Consider the following 22628-nt stretch of genomic DNA (forward strand, 5'->3'; position numbering starts at 1 on the left):
GAGGTTTCCTACAAGGTTTATTGGTGGACTGTCATATCGAGGTGGAAGTTAAGTTACTCAGAATTGGGCTTAATCTCATACATCTCCCACGGCTTACAAGTTTTGACAGGAAAAGTTCAAGTGCAACAAAATTTAATGATATCCTCACCTGATCTTAATTCTCTGGACTATAGTGTGTGGAGTATTTTCGAGGAAAAGGCCATTAAGCCCTTGCATCATAAAGTGGAAAAGTTGAAAATCAGTATAATGAGGCAATATAACCAGATGCCCAGGGAATATATCAAGATGATCTGAGCTAGGTTTCGTTTTTGAGTGATGCTAGTCATTATATAAATAAATAATTTTTTTTTAGAAAGAGTTATTAAATAACTAATACTTACAATTAGCTTCCTCACCATGTTTAGGTGAGTTTGCATAATAAACAAATTGTAATTTACCATGGAACTAAAATAACTAAATTCAAGTTAGTTTAAAAATATTATTAAACAACTTTGTCTAAATTTAAAGAAAAACACCATTTACATATTTAGTAGTTTTGAAGGATTTGTAGTGATACTTAAGTACTCACAAAGTACTACAAAGCTATATATAATGATATAAAACTCCGTGGAAAAGACAAGTAGGAGTTGATATTACTTTTTGTAGAAATACTGATTGAACTATCAAGTCTCTTTTTGAGTCAGAAGTTGTGTTGTATTGTAGATCACCTAACCAGAGATCAAGACTCGACAAAAATGTTGAAGAATCGTGGCACAAATAAAACTTCAATTATAAATAGATATTGTTTTTGTTTTTTTAAAGAACATATTTTAAATTACTTACTTACTTTGGTCATGGCCTTAACTACACAAAAATATTTTGTAAATAACTCAGAAATTAATGAAGCACCATCTTTAAAAAGTTAGATACTAGAAGTATATGATAAATGAAGAATTTAGATAGACAATGGAGCAAAAATATGATAGACACCAGATATAAAATTGACCAAGGCGGAATATTGTCACCGAAAAGTTAACACACCATTAAAAATATCCAAGATTGATATTGATATTTACTGCTAAAGACCATTAACTAGGAAGTTGATGCCAGAAGTTGCAAATTATTATCAACTTAATAAAAAAGCTAAAGTCTAAATATCTCTTTTACAAGGGCGTTAATCTAACTGAACTTCATGTCAATTAGTCACCCTCCCCTCTTCCATACAGGAGAAATAATTCGTCAAAAAAACGAAATTTTTTCCAGGTGTAGAAACTTATCAATACTACCAGAGCTGGGAAGGTATGCCAGTCGAAAAGTATGGGATATTTGTTGGAAAATGTGTAATATTATGTTCAAAATACAGCATTTGTTTTCAAAAATTTAGAATCTTAAGGACAACCTTGAATATTACTACGCATATTTTTGTTCTAAAATGTAGCTGTATCATACTTAAACATAAAAATACAGATGTACAATATGGTAATTCAATACACAACAAAAAATAGACTTAATTATCAGATGGAATACAGAGTAGAACGTGTTGCGAAGTGGGGAATTGAGTAGCTCTTAATTAGATGACTATACATTAGAACTATACAATTTCTAATTCAAAATAGAATAGTTCCTTTCAAAATGGGAATAATCCAATTCAATATTGAAATATTCCAATTCAAAATTGAAATAGTCAAATTCAAAACGAGAATTGTTTAATTCAAAATGGACTAGTCGAATTCGAATGGGGAATAATCCAGTTAAAAATGAAATGGTTATACTCATAATTAGAGCAAACAATTTCGAAATGAGAATAGTCGAATTGAAAATAAAAACTTATCAATTTAAAAAAAAAATAGCTTAGAGAATTGGAGCTGTGATACAAACATGTACCACATAAACCTGTACAAGGTGCATCGCTAATAGGTATATGAACTGAAATCTATAAATTTTGAAATTATAACTTTTTTAAAGAATACACAAACAGCTTGTTCTTAATACGTACTTTTAGCACTATATATAGTGCTGAAAATCCGCATAAAAAAGTAGTTGTCCAGGTGGTTTTAATTAGGCTCCTTAGAGCCGACTTAATTAAAAAAAACATTTTATATAATTATTCTACATGAGCGTTATGGGTAATAAGGACCAATATTATTCCGTAATTTTTAACTAATAAAATATTTCTCGAATTATTTTAATATTATCTACTATACTAATAAAGCAAAAAATATCTGAATAGATGACAACATTTCACTGGGAGCACTGTAAATAGTGTTCCATGATGTACCTATATTAAAAACATATTTTAATCCAAGTTATAACAATGTAGTTGTATTAATGTAATATTGCTGGTGTGTAAAGTTAGTATGGCACGTGTATACAGAGTGCACCCTGATGTAAATCATATTGTAATATTTTTGATATAAGCAATAAAAGTGTAGTATTATTAATAAAATATTACAGGCGCGTGCTTGTTTAACATGTGTACTGTTTCTGTTTTTTTTTGTTATTGGTCTCTTATATATATATATATATCATAATTCATGTGCATTTTCATTGTATATTATGATTTGAATTTGGTATAAACACTGACCTGTTATAATGAAATTTGTTTGATTTTCTTAGTGAACGCTCTAGTGACTCATCTTAACATATTATTGTTCTTTTCTCAAACCCCTTTTTATAATTTTTTCATTCTTAAGGATAGAACACAAATCAATTGATATAAGTTTTACCGTAGAGAGTAGTTAGATATGAGTGTACTCATGAAAAACAGAGAATAATAATGATGATTTCTTGGGGAGTTATCTAATAAATTATTACAGAAAAAATTGTCATTTCACCGACTCCTAATTAGTCCAGGCAATAAATTCTACTACCATTAGTAATTTATAAATATTTACATTCTAATGAGAGTCAAGGAGTAGTATCAATCTCGTCAGAAACTGATAATCCTTTCTAATTTGTACTCATATAAAAACTTGAACTCAAAAGTATTTCATAAATCCATCATCAAATCATCATTTTTTATAGGCATTTAAAAAAAATGTGTTTCTTACTTATGATCTTTCAGTGTTGGGAACCTATTGCCTTAGCGATAAAGTGCAAAAATTGTATGTTTTTGAAATATTACAATTTTAATTTTATTGAAGTTTATTGACTTTTTTTTATTCATTTTCTAATTAAATATCAGAAAAATAATCCTTAAATTACTTTGAATAAAAAAAGAGATCATATATCACATATGCTGAAAAGACCATGGCTGCACAGATAAACGGCGTTATTTCTTTAAATTCACCTCATTTTTAGTTAGTAAAAGCCTTCAAAAAGCCGGCTGTCTAAATTCCACCTCTTCTTCAGTTTGTGAGTTCTTGTGATAGGTGTGAAGCTACTTTTGTTATTTTCAAAACAACGGATCCGAAAAAAAAAAATCGTGTTTTACTTTTATACTGATTCTTGATGGGGAAAAATACTGTTCAATATAAACAATGGCTTAAAAAGTATTATGGGGTCTCTGCTCTATATAGAGAATTAAAAAAATATATATTAATAATTTAGGAAAAAACAATTTTGAGCAAAAAAACTGATTTTTCTCTTTTAAGCCCGAAACATTTGAGCCCATGTGTTATATACCTATGATGTCTGCTTAAAAATGCAAATTTTACGCAACGTCCCTTGTGGACAAAAATTTATATCTAAGTCAAAAAATTATTCATTTTCCACTTGGCTTATAGCAGAGGTGCCCAACCAGTTGATCGTGATTTGCCAATTGATCTTCAAGTACCCGAAAGTCAATTGTGAGATGATTCTAGAAAATTTAACATTAGTTTTGTTAAAATTGTCTCTTTATAATACACCGGATAGATGATTCTTTGTCTTGTCACACTCCAAATGTATGTGTCTTTTATGCCAGGAAACATGTTACTACTTAAGAAAATTAATTTGAAAATGCATTTTCCAACTATCCACTAAAGGTACGAAAAGTTGGTTTTGTCAAATGCGAGAAAAAGAAAGTCAAATGAACATAAATCGCAAATAACTGCTATGTTGTACTGTTATGTAGGTTTGTAAAGTTTTTAAAAATAAAAATAAATATTTCGTTCAATCATATAATTACTTTGGCGTATTTAAAAAATGGTATATCCATATTCAATCAGAGATAATCAATCAACTGAAATATATTTGAACAATAGTTTTGTCTAAATGTTTTTCTATATTCATTATATAAACCATCCCTAAGTAATATATCAATTCATAAATTATACTTTTTTGTGCACGAAAATATAAATTTGACTCAAAAGGAAAGTGTAACAAGTCACTTTTTGATTAAATTAAGTGTTTTGACTAACATGGTATTTCATAATTATAACCACCCCAGATACTGAAATATTCTATTAACATCTTGTGAATTTCATATTTTGCTCCACTTTAGGTATATGTTATTTATAAGTTTATCCTATACTTTCTGAATTTTTAAAAAATTATACTTCATGAGTATATATTTGTGTCATTAACAAATTTTGAAATTAATGATCATTCTGTTTGAATGCTTTCCCATTATTTATCGACTACTCCAATGATGAATATGGAAAAGAAATATGAAGGGGGAGTGAGATATGTTTTATTTTGTATATTTTGATGATTATTTATTATTTAAGAAGAAATAATCTATCTACAGTCTAAAAAATTTAATATTGTTTTTTCTCCCGTGACTCAGTGTCATCTAGCAAGGAAGGAATTAACTTATACTGTGTAAAACCCCAAACAAATCATCCCCACATAAAAAAACTTTATTATTTTTAGGATTTACATTCGTTTACCAATAAAATCAGCTTCTCTTTCAGCTGTTCATACTCTGAAACATATTTATTCTCCGACTACTATTGACAGGTGAAAAATATATAACGGGGAATAAGTATTCAATTGGTTCATTGATGCTTAAGTATCATATGTAACAACTACTAAGGACAAATGAAGATATATATTAGTAAAATATCATATTTTGATGTTGGAGTGGCTAAATACCCTATGAAAGTACTTGTTCTTGAAGGAAAGTAACGAAGTGTTATCCATATTTGATAAGTACTATTAGTTCATGTTTAAATCTTGTATTAAAATCTGATTTACAGATATGTAACATATTCATTAGTACTAAAAAGACTAAAAAGGAAAGAGTAGACAAGATGGTTGAATTCGCTGAATATTATTTATGACAAATATCTAAAGATATTTATTCGTTCCATCCTTCAAGTGAGAGTAATATTATTGTAACAAAATTTCCTTCCAATTTTTTAAAATTCGATCCAATCTTCTAAGAAATGGATCGAGCGGATTGGTAAGGAGATAGCTTATGATCTCTTACAATATGATAGAATACCAGCCACCATCACATTGGCCCGGGGGTATTGTGAGATAGCTAAAAACCTCCGACAATACATCCAAAGAATTCCTCTAATACCAAAAAATAGTTTAATCCCTCGGTTTACAAATTGAAAACCCTGTTTTTTCTGTGTTTCTATGTCATTGAACTATTTTTTTCCTATGGATGCTACAGTACATGCAAACAGCATGATTTGTATCTCAATAGTCATATCAATAATTGTTCTTTCTTAAATTTTGTAATTTATAATGTGTTATTATTCATCATATAGTTGGAACAAAATACGAGCAATTCTCCTAACTGGCCATTTTCTCCAGGACAATCTTCCACGGGCAATTTTCCCCAAGAAACTTTTCCGCGCACACTTTTTTCCTTATAGTTTCTATTAAAGGACTCTAGGCAAAGAGTGGACACTCAAGGCACGGATGATAGGATTGAGTAGTTCTTAATTCTGATGGGCTTAAACTTAGAAGCTGCTACCTGTTTCTCCAGCTACGCAGACAGTTTGAACCCGTCGTCTCCCCCCTAGTGAAAAGAGAAAAATAAGGGTGACTACGTCACAACAATAACACGACCTTATAGGCCGTTGTTAGGAACATAGTCTTCCTTGTCTTTTGATTGAATTGTTTATTTTTCCCTTAACCGCTCTTTCCCTAGAGTCCTTTAGTCTCTATAATTAGTTCATACTGTTATCTTGATTTTACATTTTATACGAGAAATACTCTATACATGTAACATGGACTTCTTTTTTCCTTCCTTTTTTCGACAAATTCTGAGCATTTTTTTATTTTTATTAGTTGCACTTATATATGAAATACAAAATGTCTGTGTGTGTCAGGGCCAAACCAAGGAATAGATTTTACTGCATTTTTTAATATATTTTTGAGGCCAAGAAATTGTTTTGGTAACAATTTATTTGGCCTTTAAAGCGAAAGGGGCCTTAAAATAGCATTTTCTTACAAATGAATTTTTGACTCACAAACGACTACTTTATATAAAACAGAAAATAAAGACTGTAAATTCTAAGAATTATTGTAAGAATATTTTTACAATTTTTAAATGGGAACAAAAGAAGAAGAGAGAATGAGGAAAAAAAAAAAAAAAAAGGGAATAATATGTCAAAAATAGAATTACAGTCAACTAAAATATTTTTCCTCTCTAAACTCTATAATCTCCTTTTAAAAAAAGTGTGCAAAGATACAAAAATACATTCAGTAAGAATAATTATTAAAATTTTACGGCCTTTATTCTTTGTTTTATATTAAGTAGAAAAGTTCCCAACGCGGGGCAAAGCTACTCTAGTAGTAATGAAATGAAAGAGGGAATCGAATTAAAACATTTGTGTAATGATTAGGAATCAAAATAAATTTATTTGTTAAACAATAATCTGACTTTATCAAATAAATAGATCACCTTCAAAAAATATAATAATTATATTGACATTCATTACATGATTACTTTAATTCAATTAACTTTTTCATTCCATAACTATTCCACTCTAAAAAAAATATACACCAACTATTGGAGAAAAAAAAGAAAAGAAAAAAATAGTGAATGTTCCATGTGTTCAAAAAGTTTTGGAATGTTATGAAAATGAAAAATTAATAGGTTTTGTAAGGATTTTTTTTTTGTAAAAATGATTTGGTTCCACCTTTTGGTGTGATAGTTTTAGAATCGAGGTCAGGTGTTAACGTCAGATGAAACACCTTTAAGCGAAAATTGAGGCCAATAGATTGGAAATTGCCATTCTAGTCCTTGCAACCCTTGACATCATAAACATGCTCTTATTCAGTAACTTGACGGTCTTGGGGGTTAGAAAACGGAGTTCCCCCTCGGCATTCCGTTTTCCTGGGATTTATTAATGTTCGTATATCTATGATTTTGCCTGTTAAATAACGGGACCAAAAGTGAAGGTTTTTTCATCACTGAAGAAAATGACCTGGTTTCCATGATCTTTTTAGACCATGTATGATGCGTTTACAGTAGTTTTATGCAAGTAATTTTTTCGGACTGAAGAATGCAGTTTCGTCCATTTCAGTGTCATGTCGGCAGGGTCCAGTTCAGTACTGCATAAGTCCTATATACTTATTAAATTCATTCTTTAATGACGTCACTCAACTTTATTTCTTCTTTTTTAATCAGCTATATTACTAACAGTTCGAATGACCTGTACTATCAGTCCTTGGGAATGTACAGAATCGAATAAATAAGGACTGATATACCACTAGCTTACTGCGCTGGAGAGGAGTGTTTTTTGTACCTGGCTAAGTAAAGGTGGTTTTTGAAGCCTGAGGGACTTACCACCGGCTCTTGACACTGTGGACTTGGCAATGGCTTTTTTCTTGGCCAGCTCAGATATGTTCATTCTTGTATTGAGTTTAAAGGCCTCTCGGGCAGCTTCTGGTATCAGTTTGGTTGATTGACCACTTTGAAATAAGTCTTTAATGTTATATCAAGCTTTAAATCGTTTCCTGATCATCTAGACCATCGGGATGCTAACTGAGGGCAATTTCATGATGGTGTTGTGTTCGGCGGGAACTAAAACAACATTTTTTCTTTTCTTTTGGCTTTCATTTTCCACTTAAGAATGTTTTATCTGACCTAAACAGCTGACTTCACCTCTAAAACTATCGCACTAAAAAGATTGAAATAGATATTTACAAAAAAAAAAAAAAAAATCTTAGGAAACCTTTTAAATGTCTATTTAATAACATTCCAAGATTTTGGAACACTCGGTAGAGTATTCCTTGTTTTAACTGGCAATATCTCTAAACATTAATATTGCACTTGTTACATCCTGGCTTTCTACCATATGTTTATAAACTGCCTTAATGTGTTACACTTTATTTACAAATATCATATCCTAACATATAGTAATTATTTATAAATCGGAATGCCATGAACATACGTTTAGTAAAATGTTATTGTATTTCAAGACAAGAAAAAAAACTTGTTTATTTGTGAGTTTCAATTTTAGAGTAAACATTAACTGAAATTGTTCTTATCTTATAATATTTGGCCAGGCTTTTTTGTTTTAATATTCATTTCCAAGACAAATGTTTACATTTTATATCATATTTTAATGGATCTTACACAGTGTACATAATATGTAGAGTCAGTTATACAACTACCCTTTTGTTTTAAATATTTTTTATGATATATGTATCTAAAGTATGGATATACCGTGTCTACGTGCAACAAATTTGAAGCATATTATACATAATTTTTTATAAGAAATTAAGAGCAAACATTAATGGAAAATAAATTATTATTCCTTAATCTTAAAAAGAAATGGTTTAGCTAAAAGATCGATTACAATTCAAAAATATATCATAATTAAATTGTAATGCTAAAAATCGTCAGTAAAAATAGTTGTCCATAATTAGGTGCCTAAGAGACGACAAAATAAAAAAAATGGGGTATACAAATATTTCAAATGAGTGCTCTGGCCTTGGTTTAAAATACAAGACATATATAGAATATTTCAATTCAATAATGTTGCATATATTGATCAGATGGAGTTGCACTGATTAAGTATTAGTATATATTATATTATTATTCGATCTGACATAGGAACCGTTTTTGAAGTCCATATACACAAACTAAATTTCCTTCTCTAGGAGCAAACTATGCACATAGGTTATAAGATAATAATTTATCCCAAGTACGTTGTCCAATAAGTGGAGCAAAAAAATCAACGTAGTAGTGATGGGAATTACGGCACTTTTTAGACAACCAGCTTGCATCACTACAAAGAGCAAGTCTTTCAGCTCCCAAACAGCTCTTCAGATTACAAAAAAATTTGAATCCCCCCCCCGCCAAAAAAATCCATCATTCGGGTGCTCCTGTTGTTCACTTTAAAGAGCTGGCTCATAGAATTGTTTCGTTTGCTAACGACCCATCACTACAAGATAGTCCTAAATAGACATTGAGTCTTTTTCAATGAAATATTGGGTTTTTTTTTCATAATTTCATGAAAGCATTAAAAAATTGAATATCATAAATCCAAAAAATAAATAGTTAAAATACATAAAAAATTTTAAATAAGTATATGAAAGCAAGTAAAAATTATCTGATAGATTTTCCAAAAAATATAACATTGAGACGATGAAAAATATTTTTTTTAATACAATAAATTATATAAAAAATTATTTGCAAAAGATGTAAAACAACATCGATAAGTCTGTGTGATTAAAAAAAACATTAATTTCTCACGTACCGTATTTGATACATGCTTTTTTAAACCCTCGACTAAAACAGTTTAACAATATTTCGGTTCAAACGTTTCATGGATACATTTGCAAATATATAATAAATGGATCGTTTCACAGAAAAAAGAGGGTATTTTTCTACTAATGACTACTCATACTTTTGGAAAACACATGGAAAAGGCGGGAGCAAGATATATTGAATTAAGACCCTTATTAACATTAGCTGCTTATTATGTTTATGGAAAACATTACATTAATATTTAAATACATATTCATTTATTTTATAATGCATTTTTTAAACAGTTTACACCAAAGGTAAAGGGTATTTATTTTTTCTAAGAGAGATGCTAACATCACTAAAATCTATGAAAGAATAAGCAAAAAAGTTAAGAGTGCATGCAACAAACGTTTTTCGTTTTTTATAAATAGTTAACTGTATTTTTTCTCTACAATATTGTCATCCTTACTCATACACGTGCAGTGATGCAAATGTATTTATTGTACCATTGAAAAAGTATTAAAACCCCACGCTTCTTTGAAAAATTATAAATCTAATTTTAGAGGTAATTATAGAGAAAATAATTCATTTCTAATAAACATTAGGAACAAAAGTCAGTTAGTTTCTTACTTTTCCCTACTTCTTTTTGAACATACCACATCGGGCATTTAAGTATCTACCCACAAGTTGGGAGGTGGACTCCAGTTAATATACCATTCCCTTACTATTGAGCAATTGCCAAGGTCAAATATAGCGCTTGACGATCTAGTTTTGTTAGTCGACCAGCGACAATTTCAAAAGAAAAATCGTTGAAGTATATAGCACAAGTGTTAGTGAGTACATGTCTCTTTTTCTCAATTTTAAAGTGCAACAATCGAGGAGTATACTTTTTCTTCTTCTCCTTTGTCTAAAACAAAGGGCATCAACAGGAATTTAGATCAACGTGTTTATATAAATTAAATAAGACAAAATTATTTATAAAATAATAAATTGTAAACCAACAATTTAATGTGAGGGAAAAGTGAGATCAGTAATTTTAATATACTGGAGCTAAGTTCGAAAACATCAAGAGCTCTGCAGTCACTCGGGACCACCTTGGATTAGGTTGAATTTTTGTACATATGTTTTTGAACTAAGTCACACATTTAGGAGAATAGATAAGAAAATCAAAGAACATAAGAGTATTTGATAAAGCGAATAATAAGAATAATAATAATGACAATTTAAAAAAAGCGAAATTTGAACAACAAACCTTTTTTCTTCGTATAGCCTGGGATTAAACAGCACATGATTTAAGTGTTTTGAGTAAAAAATATAATGCAATAAACATTGATATTAAGATTTCTATTATTTAAATGCTGATTTGGTTTAATTTTCGATGGAATAAAGTTGAATAAACCTTAAGTTTATACCAAAAAATGTACTAATTTAATATATAATTTTTTGTACCACTATATAATGAAGGTGTTTTTAAGTTCAACAAAAAATTGAACACACGAATTTACTCTAAGTATATTTCTATGTTTATTCTTTTTAGTTCGTTAGAAACACATTAATAACAAACGATAAAATTTAATTTACTTCCTTCTTTATGTTCTTATAAAATATCGCTCAGAAATGTAATTTCGTTATTAAGATCTATGTACTTATTAAAAAATGTCTAATTTTTATTTTATTTTTAATCTATAATATTTTATTTATTAAAGAGGTTTTTTTTGCTTCTTAAAGGTTATTGGATAAATAAATTCCACAGTAAAAATTAAGGGATAACAAACTTTCCTTATTAACTTTGTAAAAAATTAGTGTATTAAATTGAAATTTCCAATGAATAAATATTTTGTTAGCGAAGTGAACGTGCATACTCTCAAAAATATCACATTATTGGTGTAATTATTTTATTATTGAATAAAAATATTATTAAATTTTAACAGACATATTATTATTTTTTTTTTAAATTTCACACCAATATCACAGGTAAATGATTATTGAAGAACAGTACAAAATATACATTCAATAATGTACACACATGAAATAATTAAATTCCGGTAAAACAAATAAAAACACCACTGGGGGAATAATAAAATATTTGAAAATACAATAAAATAGAAATACTTTTAGAAATTAATTAGTAAAAATAATTCTATAAATAGGCAATATCACATTAGTAATAATAACTGATAAACACATTATTGTACAAGACTATTGAGTGGTAAAACCACCATGAGCTCAAATATCTGGTTCGGCATTGAATTCAAAAGTGTGGGAAGCAACTCGATGGGAAAGGTATTTCAAGCAACTTTAATAGCGTTCTGGATATCATTGAAACATTGAATGCTCATTTGCTGAAAAAAAATATTTCTTTAAAAAAATTTATATTTTATATAAATTTAGTTCAATTTTCAGTAGAGTGTGTATTTCTTTCAAGAGTGTACATTAGGCTGACTAATGGAACTCGAGATATCTGGAATAAAGATGGCATTATTCCTTTTGGCACATGAGTTATTTTTTCTTTCATTTACAACATAATAAATAAGGGCTGAATAAATTATGTTTAACATTTCTTAGATGTCAATATACAAATTTTAGAAAAAATTAATCTTCCTCACATTTTTGTATTATTAATTTTATTTTGAACAATTATTTTAGACAAAAAGGATAATGTTAACATTTTAAACAAAAAGCTCATTATTAATCACAGATATCGTTGAATGTGTTATTTTCCACAGAATTACTAAGGAACAAAGTATTTAAATACAAATTACACACTATGAACTATACGTGTATAAAGTATATACCTATAAGCAGGATCTTTGAATCAAGGTTTTGAAGCTTGTTTATTTTCTTTATGAATGACTAGCAAAAACTTATCCGGGGATGCCCGGACAAAGGAGGGATTGGGAAATCAGATTGACAATGGTCAATGTTATAACTTTGTAATGTGTAGACCCATTCGATACTTGCGAGTATAATAATGTTATGGTAACTGTATAATATATATTATTCCTCATTTACTGACATGGCCAGGAAGATGAACAAGTCCTCATCAACGGTGTACAGGCTCTAAAAAGAGCAAAAGGAAAGTCTTTGCGGCATATTTCGTGGCCTCTGTTGATAGAATAGCAGAGAAAAGTACATGTGGAGCGTGAAAAAAAGATTTTAAACCACATCAAGGGAAACTGTGGACTCATTGTGAACTTTTTTGATGAGAATACCTTAATTGTTGATCCTATCTTCCAACAGGTAGAATTATTGAGTAGGGTCATTTGGGGATGTAGCAGAAGAGGACCAATATGTATCCACGACTAAACACTCTGCTTCAGTGATGCTGTTAGGGTTGGTTACATCCAACATGAATCCCTTGAATCCAGTGTGTTTCTCTTCAGGATACATGCTGAAGGGGATAAGTACGTTAAAATTCATGACATCAAAGTTCTTCCATGGATCAAATCCATCGGTGGCAATTTTCCTGTGCGATATTTCAGTTAAACGTCAATGTTTATGTGTCAAACATATTTCCAGAAAAATTTCTAAAAACTTTATTTTCTTTACAAATCCATTGGAAATCCGGTTTTTTCCACCTGAAAAAAACAAACAAAAAAAACGAAAGTTTAATTATCACTGATTTATTTTTTTTGCCCAAAACTTTTTGTATTTTGAATAAATTTAGAACAAGCAGTTATTTGTATAGTTTTATTTTATATGTTGGGGTATAGAATATTATCCCTTATATACCCTCTGCCTTCGTCTTAGCCTGACCAAGTTCAAAAGGGGCACCCATGCAAGGCTTTAGTAGCCACCTAGACCCAACGGTGTGGGAACCCATAAAGGACACACACACACAAACTGTACTTTATATATATACAGATTATAATCGACAGTATTAATGATCACGTCACAGGCTGAAATCTAAGATGAAGACGTATTTGAAAACATCTGTTCGACATATGGGTCTATTACTTATGCGTCCTTCGAACGTCAAAGTTTTAAGACCGAGAGATATATCCCTACAATTTACTCCTAGAACGGGACATTCTAATGTTTGTAGAATATGCATTATACAAGCATATATGATGTTTATTTTCTGTTCCTACAAAAATTGAATTACGTGTGCTTGGCTTAATATTTTTCCGTCTTGAAAAGCACATTAATAGGCTCATTAATTTCATATTTTAGAGAGTAAAACTTTTTATTTGAGGATGAGATAAGTATGCATTCAGTTGTGAATGTATTATATATATATATAAGTGTATCATCATTTATCAACATTATAAATACAATACGCTTTTACAAAAAAATTATCATAACTATTTCATATATTTGATATGTCAACGTAGAAACAATCTTGAACAAAAATTAAGTATTGGAGAAGATCCCAATTATTTTTTTTACTTCGTAAAAACATACAGGTTCATATAGGTCATAAACCTATATTTTTGTCAATTATAGGACTTGTGAGATAAGTTAAGATATCCAAAAGTTTTAGCTATAGTTTAGGATCTATATTTGATTTAAGATACTCAGATTGGCCCCTATATATTCCTTCAAATCAAATTTGTAAAATTTTCATTATTTTAACGTAACGATCCAGGGGCGTCCACAGGGGGTAAGCTGGAGGGATTGTATATTGTGTATTTTACAGGAAAATTTAATAATTACTATAATAATTTAATATTTGAAATATTTTTATCAACAAATTTAATAATTGAAATGTAAGTATTTTTTCAATTTTTTTTTCCAAAAATTGATTTAATTTTCTGTTAATTGATTTATAAATTTTTCTCCAAAATTTTGTATTTATATATATCAATATGTCCTGTCCGTCACTGAGTTCATATTTCATTAATATGAGCACTGACCATATTTTGTCGCTCACTTGATGGAGATAAATCACTGAAAAGTGACAGTGGTACCATTTCTGCCATTAAATACTACAGATGACAAAAATACAGCAGATATCAAACTCTTAGAGACGGTTGGATTGATTACCTTATATTGCTGGGATTTATTGTGCATACACAAATCATTCCAAGGAGCATCCACGGCTGTAGTACATGTATTCCACCATGAACTGTAGATTAAACATACAAAATTGGCAAATACTTATAACTTCTCACTCAGATATTGGTATAAATGGTTCCGAGTGACAAAGATGAACAATTTTGATTGAAAACAGCAATTTCAATGATGCATCTTAATGTCCATGCATACATATTTTATGTATTACCCTGTCAAGAGATTGTCTTTTATTACAATTGTATAAATTGTGATCTTAACGCTTACAATATTTTTTCTAATTGGTAATCTTAAGATTTTTTTTTTTTTCCAATACTTATTTAATTTTGAAAAGTGAACATGTGAACATAACCAATCACTGATGCCTGTACTCCTGAAGGACAGAATGAGGATTTCTTTGGGGGTTATAAGCGTTCACACTCAACACAATGTTATGTTACCAGTATTCACATCTCCTAGTAATAATTCGAATTTAATGTCCTGAATGAAAATAACAACTTTATATTATCCAAATTTGACTATCCATTTGTAAATGGTGATTTTATATTATGATAATATCGTCTAATCACAGATTTGAAAAGTTTTAGAGATTTAATTAATCCTGAAGGAAGGAATTTTATGATAATTCCAGCCTAAACAAGAATTTTGATCTAAAATACCGAATATCTAGCAGTAGCATTTATCATAAATTTTCTCAAATCTTTGGCAAAAAGGGTTTTTTATGTTTAGTAAATCAAATTCCACTGCTTTGTGGTTTGACGATTTTTTTATTCCCCCCTTTGTAAACTCCAAACAGAAATTTGACCGGTCTGACTGGCAATCGTTCAGTTTAATAAAATATTTGACCACCTTTAGTAGAGGACATTCAGCATAGGTGTAAAGAGTGGTGTTGTATATAAAGCCTCTAATATATTGACTCTAATTTCCTCAGTTTTAGTTAAACATATTAGAATAGGCCCCATCGGGCATTTACTATTGTATATACGCAGTTTGTATATTTATTTTTTTATTACGCCAACTTACTATATGTGTGCCATCTTCCGGATATTGTTTTTCTTTTTAAATTTCCTCATTCCCTATTCATAATTTATTATTTTACCTCATAAATATACACACGCAGTATTTAATTGACTTATTAAGACTAATTACGATTTTCATATTATAACTTCTGAGGTTAATTAAGATACCTAAGAACATTTACTAAAGTATGTAGCCTTTCTTTGATAAATGATACTTTGCTTAGTTCCGATATGGCTTTTCTAATTTAATTTGTTTTATCTTTTTTCTATACTAAAAGATAATTGATTAAAATTGGAATTATATTTTGAATAGGGATTTGATCAGTAATATCACACATCCAATATCCGTTTTTTTTTTTCATGTGAGTTAAGAAAAAAATGTATATAATTTATATGTACTTTAGTATTTATTTATTTTGTTAAAAAGGGTTATTTAATGGTAATATTTGAACAATAACATTTTTTTCATTCACGTCACAGGTTACAAAATAACCAAAGGTAACGCCATGTTCTTAATATACTTGTATGTAGCTATTAAAAAAAAAGGAACAATTACAAAAAAAATCTCATTTATTCCGTTTAAAAATGTTATAAAAAATAATTTTTTTAAGTATTGGAATAAGGGTTTTATCTAAAATTCCTATAACATTTGATATTCTATACCTCCTTTAAGATGGCCCAACCTTGTAATGGGTCTGGGTAATGACCCAAACTGTGGAATGGTAGTCAGATCATCAATATAAAAAATTCCCTTATATTAACAGCAAAAAGGGGTACTCAGCATGTATCTGTCAAACTTAATAATCGGTATAAGTATATTTATTTATTGGTGGGTGCCGTTTTTTACCAAGGATTTTTTCATATATTGATTACCATAGATGGGTAATTTCTAGTCTTTCCCTTTTCGTGTAAGTACTTTTGTACATAACTGATGGAAAGTGCCGTCTTTTGTTTCCTGTGCTCTCACTCATGACCAGGAGGAGCTGGAAACCAGTTCAAAAGTGAGGAGATTGAGACAGTTTTATAAAAAGGACTTGATAATATAGACTACAAAATTATGATGCAACTTTTCATTGTTACATTTTTCAAAAGGTGGGCTGACCAATAATCCACTTGGCCACCCTGTTCTAGGTTCCTATCACACATAAGTTAATTACTTGCATTTGTGCATCATTATGTAGTTCTTAAAGGCTATTTTTAGTTTGAGCAGTTTAACATTTTTCGGACCCGTATTCGAATATATAATCTGTTACCGCGGTTTTGGTCTTTTTACAGTTTTTCTCATATATATAGAACCAAAACTGATTTTTATTCATCTGAGATGTATCACTACTCGTGGGTATTAAAAAAAAACCCGGTTCTACCCGACCCTAAAGTTTAATTATCTAGTTACAAAATAATTAAATACTGGAACCCCATCTCCAGCTGACTTCCTGAATGATGATCTTATTGTAAGAATCAATCGCTTAAACGAAGTATAGGTTCTGTTTCTGTCCTCCTTTAAATGAATGTATTTTATACAAAAAGTATTTTCCATTAATATAAAAATTTTATGTCCTTTTCTTTTTAACTTGAGGACTTTTAAATTGTACATAAAGCATATTGTATCATTTCTTCTACAATACATAATAAAATAAACACAATTACCGGGTGCGGCAAAAAAGTATTTACTCTTCTTTTTTTTGCTTAATAAATCAAGGATTTTGTGAATGTGGTAAAAATTTTCCTTTCAAATACTAAAAATAAACAAAGAAACTAGATCTTCCTAAGGGTCTTAGAAGCTGAGAAAATGTCATCTGAACGTGACCAAAGAATTTTGGTACGCACACTTTTGCAAGGACTTTCTCGTCTGCCTGGAAGCCATCATTGTAGCCAAGGCAAGATATCTATAATTAGGGTAGCCAAGACATCATATTAGTTATTTTTATTTTATTGACTTACCCTATTACATCTGCTTGCAGAAATACATCTTGATAAAGTTCTAGATTGAAAGTGTCAAGATTTTTATTGCGCACCCGGTACAATATTTCATATCATATACGCGTAATTACTCATTTTCTTTCAATTATAAACAATAATTCCTCCCTCTCAACAAAAAAAAAAGAGAAGTATTCTCCTATCTTTATATTATCTTATTTTATCTCATAGTCTTTTAGACTAACAATCATTTGCCTATAAATACACTATTCTTTTCAACTATGAAATTATTACTTCATAACTGTTGCGAATTTTTCACAGCTAAACATGTTATAATTCGAATTTTACCAATCAGCGACGTTCCCATTAAGGAAAGAGAACCAAAAGCATCAACAGCTAAAAACAAAATACGGTGTACATTTTTCTGTTTGTGAGACAATACCGTGAAAAAAAGAGAGTGATAAAATACACCGGTTAGTTTGGGGATATTTACTCGTCCATGCAACAATTTTTTCATGTAAAATGTCGATGTTGAGTATTAAGTTTTTGGTTTACGACTAAAAACATGACGTCATTTTATCATTTGTAATCGTTGTCATAGCTTCTCAGAATTTACCTTAACTCATAAAGGTTAGAAATAAAAAATACTTGAAATTTTTTTAAATCACGGTGAGCGGAAAAACTATGCCTTATATACTATTATTAAAAAAAATGATAACTCTCTGAAAATGTGAGCCTATTTGCTAACAAAGATCTCAGATTACTTTAGCTTTCCTTATCTGCTCATATGATTGTATTTTCAAAATAGGGAGGAATAGTAAATGCAAGCACTAATCTCTTTCAGGTTACCTCTTTTTTAAATGTATGCCCTCCAGGATTTTTGACTATTTTTACTCCTCTAGTTGTGGAGTCTTTAATGGCAGACTCAGCGCGCCCAGTGTATAAAAAATGTATTAAGTAGTCAGCAAAAATTTTAAATAAATGGCTCACGTCTTCGCCGTTCCATCATTTCTTTTTTAGGTTTGTGTTCAAAGTTCGCCTGATTACTCTATACGACAGTATTTTCATTGAATGGATGAAACCCACATTTATTAATTTCATTTAAGCTGTAGAACACAATAATGGAAATAAAAACTTCTAAACGATATACCTAGAGTTAGCGTTTAGAGCCATATAAAAACAGAACCACGTTTTAGAGTATAATTTCGATTGCGAGCCATATTTCCACGTAAAAGAGCTATAAATATGAAAATAAAAGTTTAAATTAATCACTAAAATATTGCAGCATTTCAAGTTTTATTTATTTATTATGTTTTCTTGATTATAAGTTCCTAAAAAATGTGTTTACTCATAAAAAATTAAGAAAAATAAAAGATCTTATTTGGATTATATTTTTTTTCTATTGCTTTATATTATAACTAAAACTAAAGAAAAAACTTTTTGTAACAACTTTAAAATATTTGCCGTAAAAAAAGTGAGTTGATTTTGATTCATTTTTTCATTTTAACTTTTAATTTTCTTGTAGATTATTTAATAATAAGAAATGTTAAGTTGCGCAAAACATATTTCGAAATTAATTATAATTATTTGACTAATTGTAATAATTACTTAATTTTTTAAAGGTATGGAGATTAACTCTAATTTAAATATGATTCATTTCCAATTTATGTGATTAGTATTTATTACACATTAATTTGTTTAGTCGACTTATTCTTGTTTCACTTTGAAATTTTTTTTAGTCAATGTAAGTATCCATTGGATTCAGAATAGATTTAAGGATTTACAAGAGAATAACTCTTAATTTTGTCCTTGTCATTAACTCTTAGTCGGATTTGTATTTATTTCCTTCCTCTCATAGATGATTGCAGCTAATATAATAAATCACCATAAAAGATAAACTCCTCTCTTACAGGGGTGTCCGCAGGTTTATATATATATATATAAAATTTATGGAAAATAATTTTAAAGATCTAAATTTTTACAAAAATTAAATTTCAGATATTACATTTTTGGAGAAAATGATTAAGAATCCATAGCTTTTTGAAGAAAATTGAAAAAAAAAATATAAAAATAAAGATTGAAATATTAAACTTTTTGAAAAACAATTTTAAAAATCCACAATTGTTCCATAAAACCTAAATTTTTTGCGAAAGAATTTGAAAAGTTAAATTTTAAATTGTTTGAATTTCTTTTGTTACAGCTGTTGACAAAAAGTTAATCAGTTGTAAAAACATTTAAAAAATATAAATTTCAAATATTACATTTTTGAAAAAAAATTGTAAAAATCCACAATTATTCACAAAAATTAAATTTTTGGAAAAAAATTCCAAATATTAAATTTTTAAGCCCACCCCATGGGGACAACCCTGTCTTGCCAAACATTCTTCAAATTGTCATTGTCACTACAAAATATAGTTTAAAGTGTGGAATCAATCTTGCCACTCGGTGATAATGTGTTAAATTCGAGTCTAATTAATCAACCTACATAACAATAACAAGGAGCTTATTTAATAAAGCAACAAATCTCAGTGGACAACGCGTTCAGAAGAAGCCATTTTCCCTAAATCAATGCGCATAAGTCGATAACCGGTCACTCCTTGAAAAGTAAATATACATATCATTCCTATATTGGCGTCAATTTCCTAGGTCAAATGAATGGAATATTTTACAAAAATGTATTTTTATACCTAATCAATGCAACTCCATTTAACCAATAAGATAAAAGGAATGGAAATACACTCTGTTTCATTGAGATTGACACCGACTATTTGAGGGTTATAAAATCGACAACCAATTTATCAGACGATATTTTAGATCCAAAGAACATATGAGATATCAGTAAAATAATCAATCATTTGCCCTAACATGGAGATACCAGTATCTTCATAGCAAACAACGTGGTCGGGGAAAAACATTCTTCTGAAATTAGTGTACATGAGCTCAAATTCCGATAAGGAAATAGATTTATAACAATATGTACATTTACTTGAAAATAATCAATTTAGAGAAATTACATGCAATCTTTTTTTTTTTTGCTGATGATTTTTTAAATAGTATGTTCGATTTTTTTTCAACTGATGATTGATGCTGCTATTTGTACATAGATATATATATTGTATAAATATTTGGATTTATAAGAATATATGACAGTTATTAATGATTCCTAAATGATTAATTAATAGTGAAATAACTTTCTGATAACTTACCGTACAGGTTTAAATTCAAATTTGTTTATTTATGAAAACTGGATATTGATTTCATGGAAATAATATATTGGTTATAATTAATCACCAAATTTGGCCGATGAACCATTGATCCCTAACTGCATAAAAAGTCACTCAATTTACCTGGCTTACCGATATATCAATTGAGTCTTAGAATAGACTAACCCACAACAAAAAATTTATTGATATTTTGTACCAGACATTGTGCTATAAGTTATATAAAAAGCAAAGATATAGTATCAATATACGTCAACAACAAATAATGCTCCATATTGGATTGAATAAGGGAAGATATATGAAGCTAAATGTAGACAATCTATTCGAATTATTCAAAAATTCAAGATAAGTGAAGATATTTTATTATTATGTGTGAAGGGACTAGTGTCTTAGGTTTGAAATATCTGGATTCAAGTTACTAAATCTTAAGTGTTCTAAGTCGTTACCTTTTTTGCATCTCATAACCTTTAAATAAAAAAGGAAAAAAAGAAGATAATTCTTCCTATCATTAAAAATAATTGTTTGTAATTGTTCACAGCTTATCAAGGACCAATTAAAATTCAATTAAACATCATTCAGAACACTGATAAAGGATTTTTTTTAGTTTATATTAATGAGTTAACATTTTTCTAATGTATTTATAACTCGTTCGCTTTATTTAAAAAAAAAAATCAAAGTATATTGTTTAGAAAAATATTTTTATGCTTAAATTTCATTTAGTTGTAGTTTAAAAAATGGTTTATCTATAATTTTTAATGAAAGTATTTTTCTTATTATTTTTTATATAATTATAGTAATATGTACTTGTACAAATAAGATATTGAACATACATAACAATTATTTTTAAACGATTACGTATCTACTGTATAATTAATAGAATTTCTAATTTTCCCAGAAATGCTCTTTTTTAATTTCAGAATCCCGGTAATTATTGGGATCTTAGTGTTAAAGTCTTGACCGGTACCTTCGATGGCTTTTTTCGAGGTTTCAGAGACTTTTTACGTAAATGTTGCGTAAATAAAAGTTAAAGACCGTTTTCAGATTAACAAGTTTTGTTTCAATAACATTTCGAAATTCATAATTGTTTTTGACATGGAGGCTAAAAGACATGAAGTAGCTGCTCTGCTTCGTGCAGGAATCAGCCACAAGGAGATCTCTGAGGCCACCAGCATGTCCGCCAGCACCATTGGCAGGATCAAGAGGAGGTTGGACAAGGGGGAAGGCCTTGAAGACAAGCCTCGAAGTAGGAGACCTGTCTTAAAGGCCACCAAGGCCACTAAGAAGAAGATCAGGGCCCAGATCAAGATAAACCCTCTTCTGAGCATCAGAACAATTGCCAAGAAGAACAACATGGGTAAGACTACTGCTGCCAACATTGTCAAGGACATTGGGGGCAAGTCCTTGGTCCGCACCACCCGTCCCATGTTGTCCATGGCCAATATGGAGGCCAGATACATCCGATGCAAGAAGATTTTGAACAACATGAAAAGCAATGGGGACAGAATTCTCATTTTTTCCGATGAGAAAACTTTTACAGTGGATCCAGTCTTCAACCGCAAAAATGATCGCTACATTAGCCTTAATGGTTATGTGGGATCTGAGAAATATGTGTCCATGACCAAGCACCCAGCCAGCATCATGATGCTTGGAGTTGTTGGCTCAGATGGTAAAGCCATGCCTCCAGTCTTCTTCCGAGAGGGCTACAGGCTCACCTCGGAGGACTACATCAAGGTGCTCAAGACCAAGGTGGTCCCATGGATCAGGAAGGAGTATCCTGGCAAGAGGGTGTGTTTCCAGCAGGATGGGGCACCCGCACACACAGCCAAGAACACCCAGAAGTGGTTGAAGGAGAATGTGGAATTCTGGCCTAAGGACTTCTGGCCCCCTCCTCCCCCGACC

General features: G+C 29.7%; 1 protein-coding gene across 26 annotated transcripts in view; it reads left to right on the forward strand.

Moving 5' to 3' along the window:
• The window catches only part of LOC121114935 (KCNQ potassium channel), a 579520-nt gene that overhangs the window by 238067 nt on the left and 318825 nt on the right, over positions 1–22628 (forward strand). The window lies entirely within an intron of this gene.

The sequence above is a fragment of the Lepeophtheirus salmonis genome, chromosome 3 (assembly GCF_016086655.4).
Source record: "Lepeophtheirus salmonis chromosome 3, UVic_Lsal_1.4, whole genome shotgun sequence".
Lineage (NCBI taxonomy): Eukaryota > Metazoa > Arthropoda > Copepoda > Siphonostomatoida > Caligidae > Lepeophtheirus > Lepeophtheirus salmonis.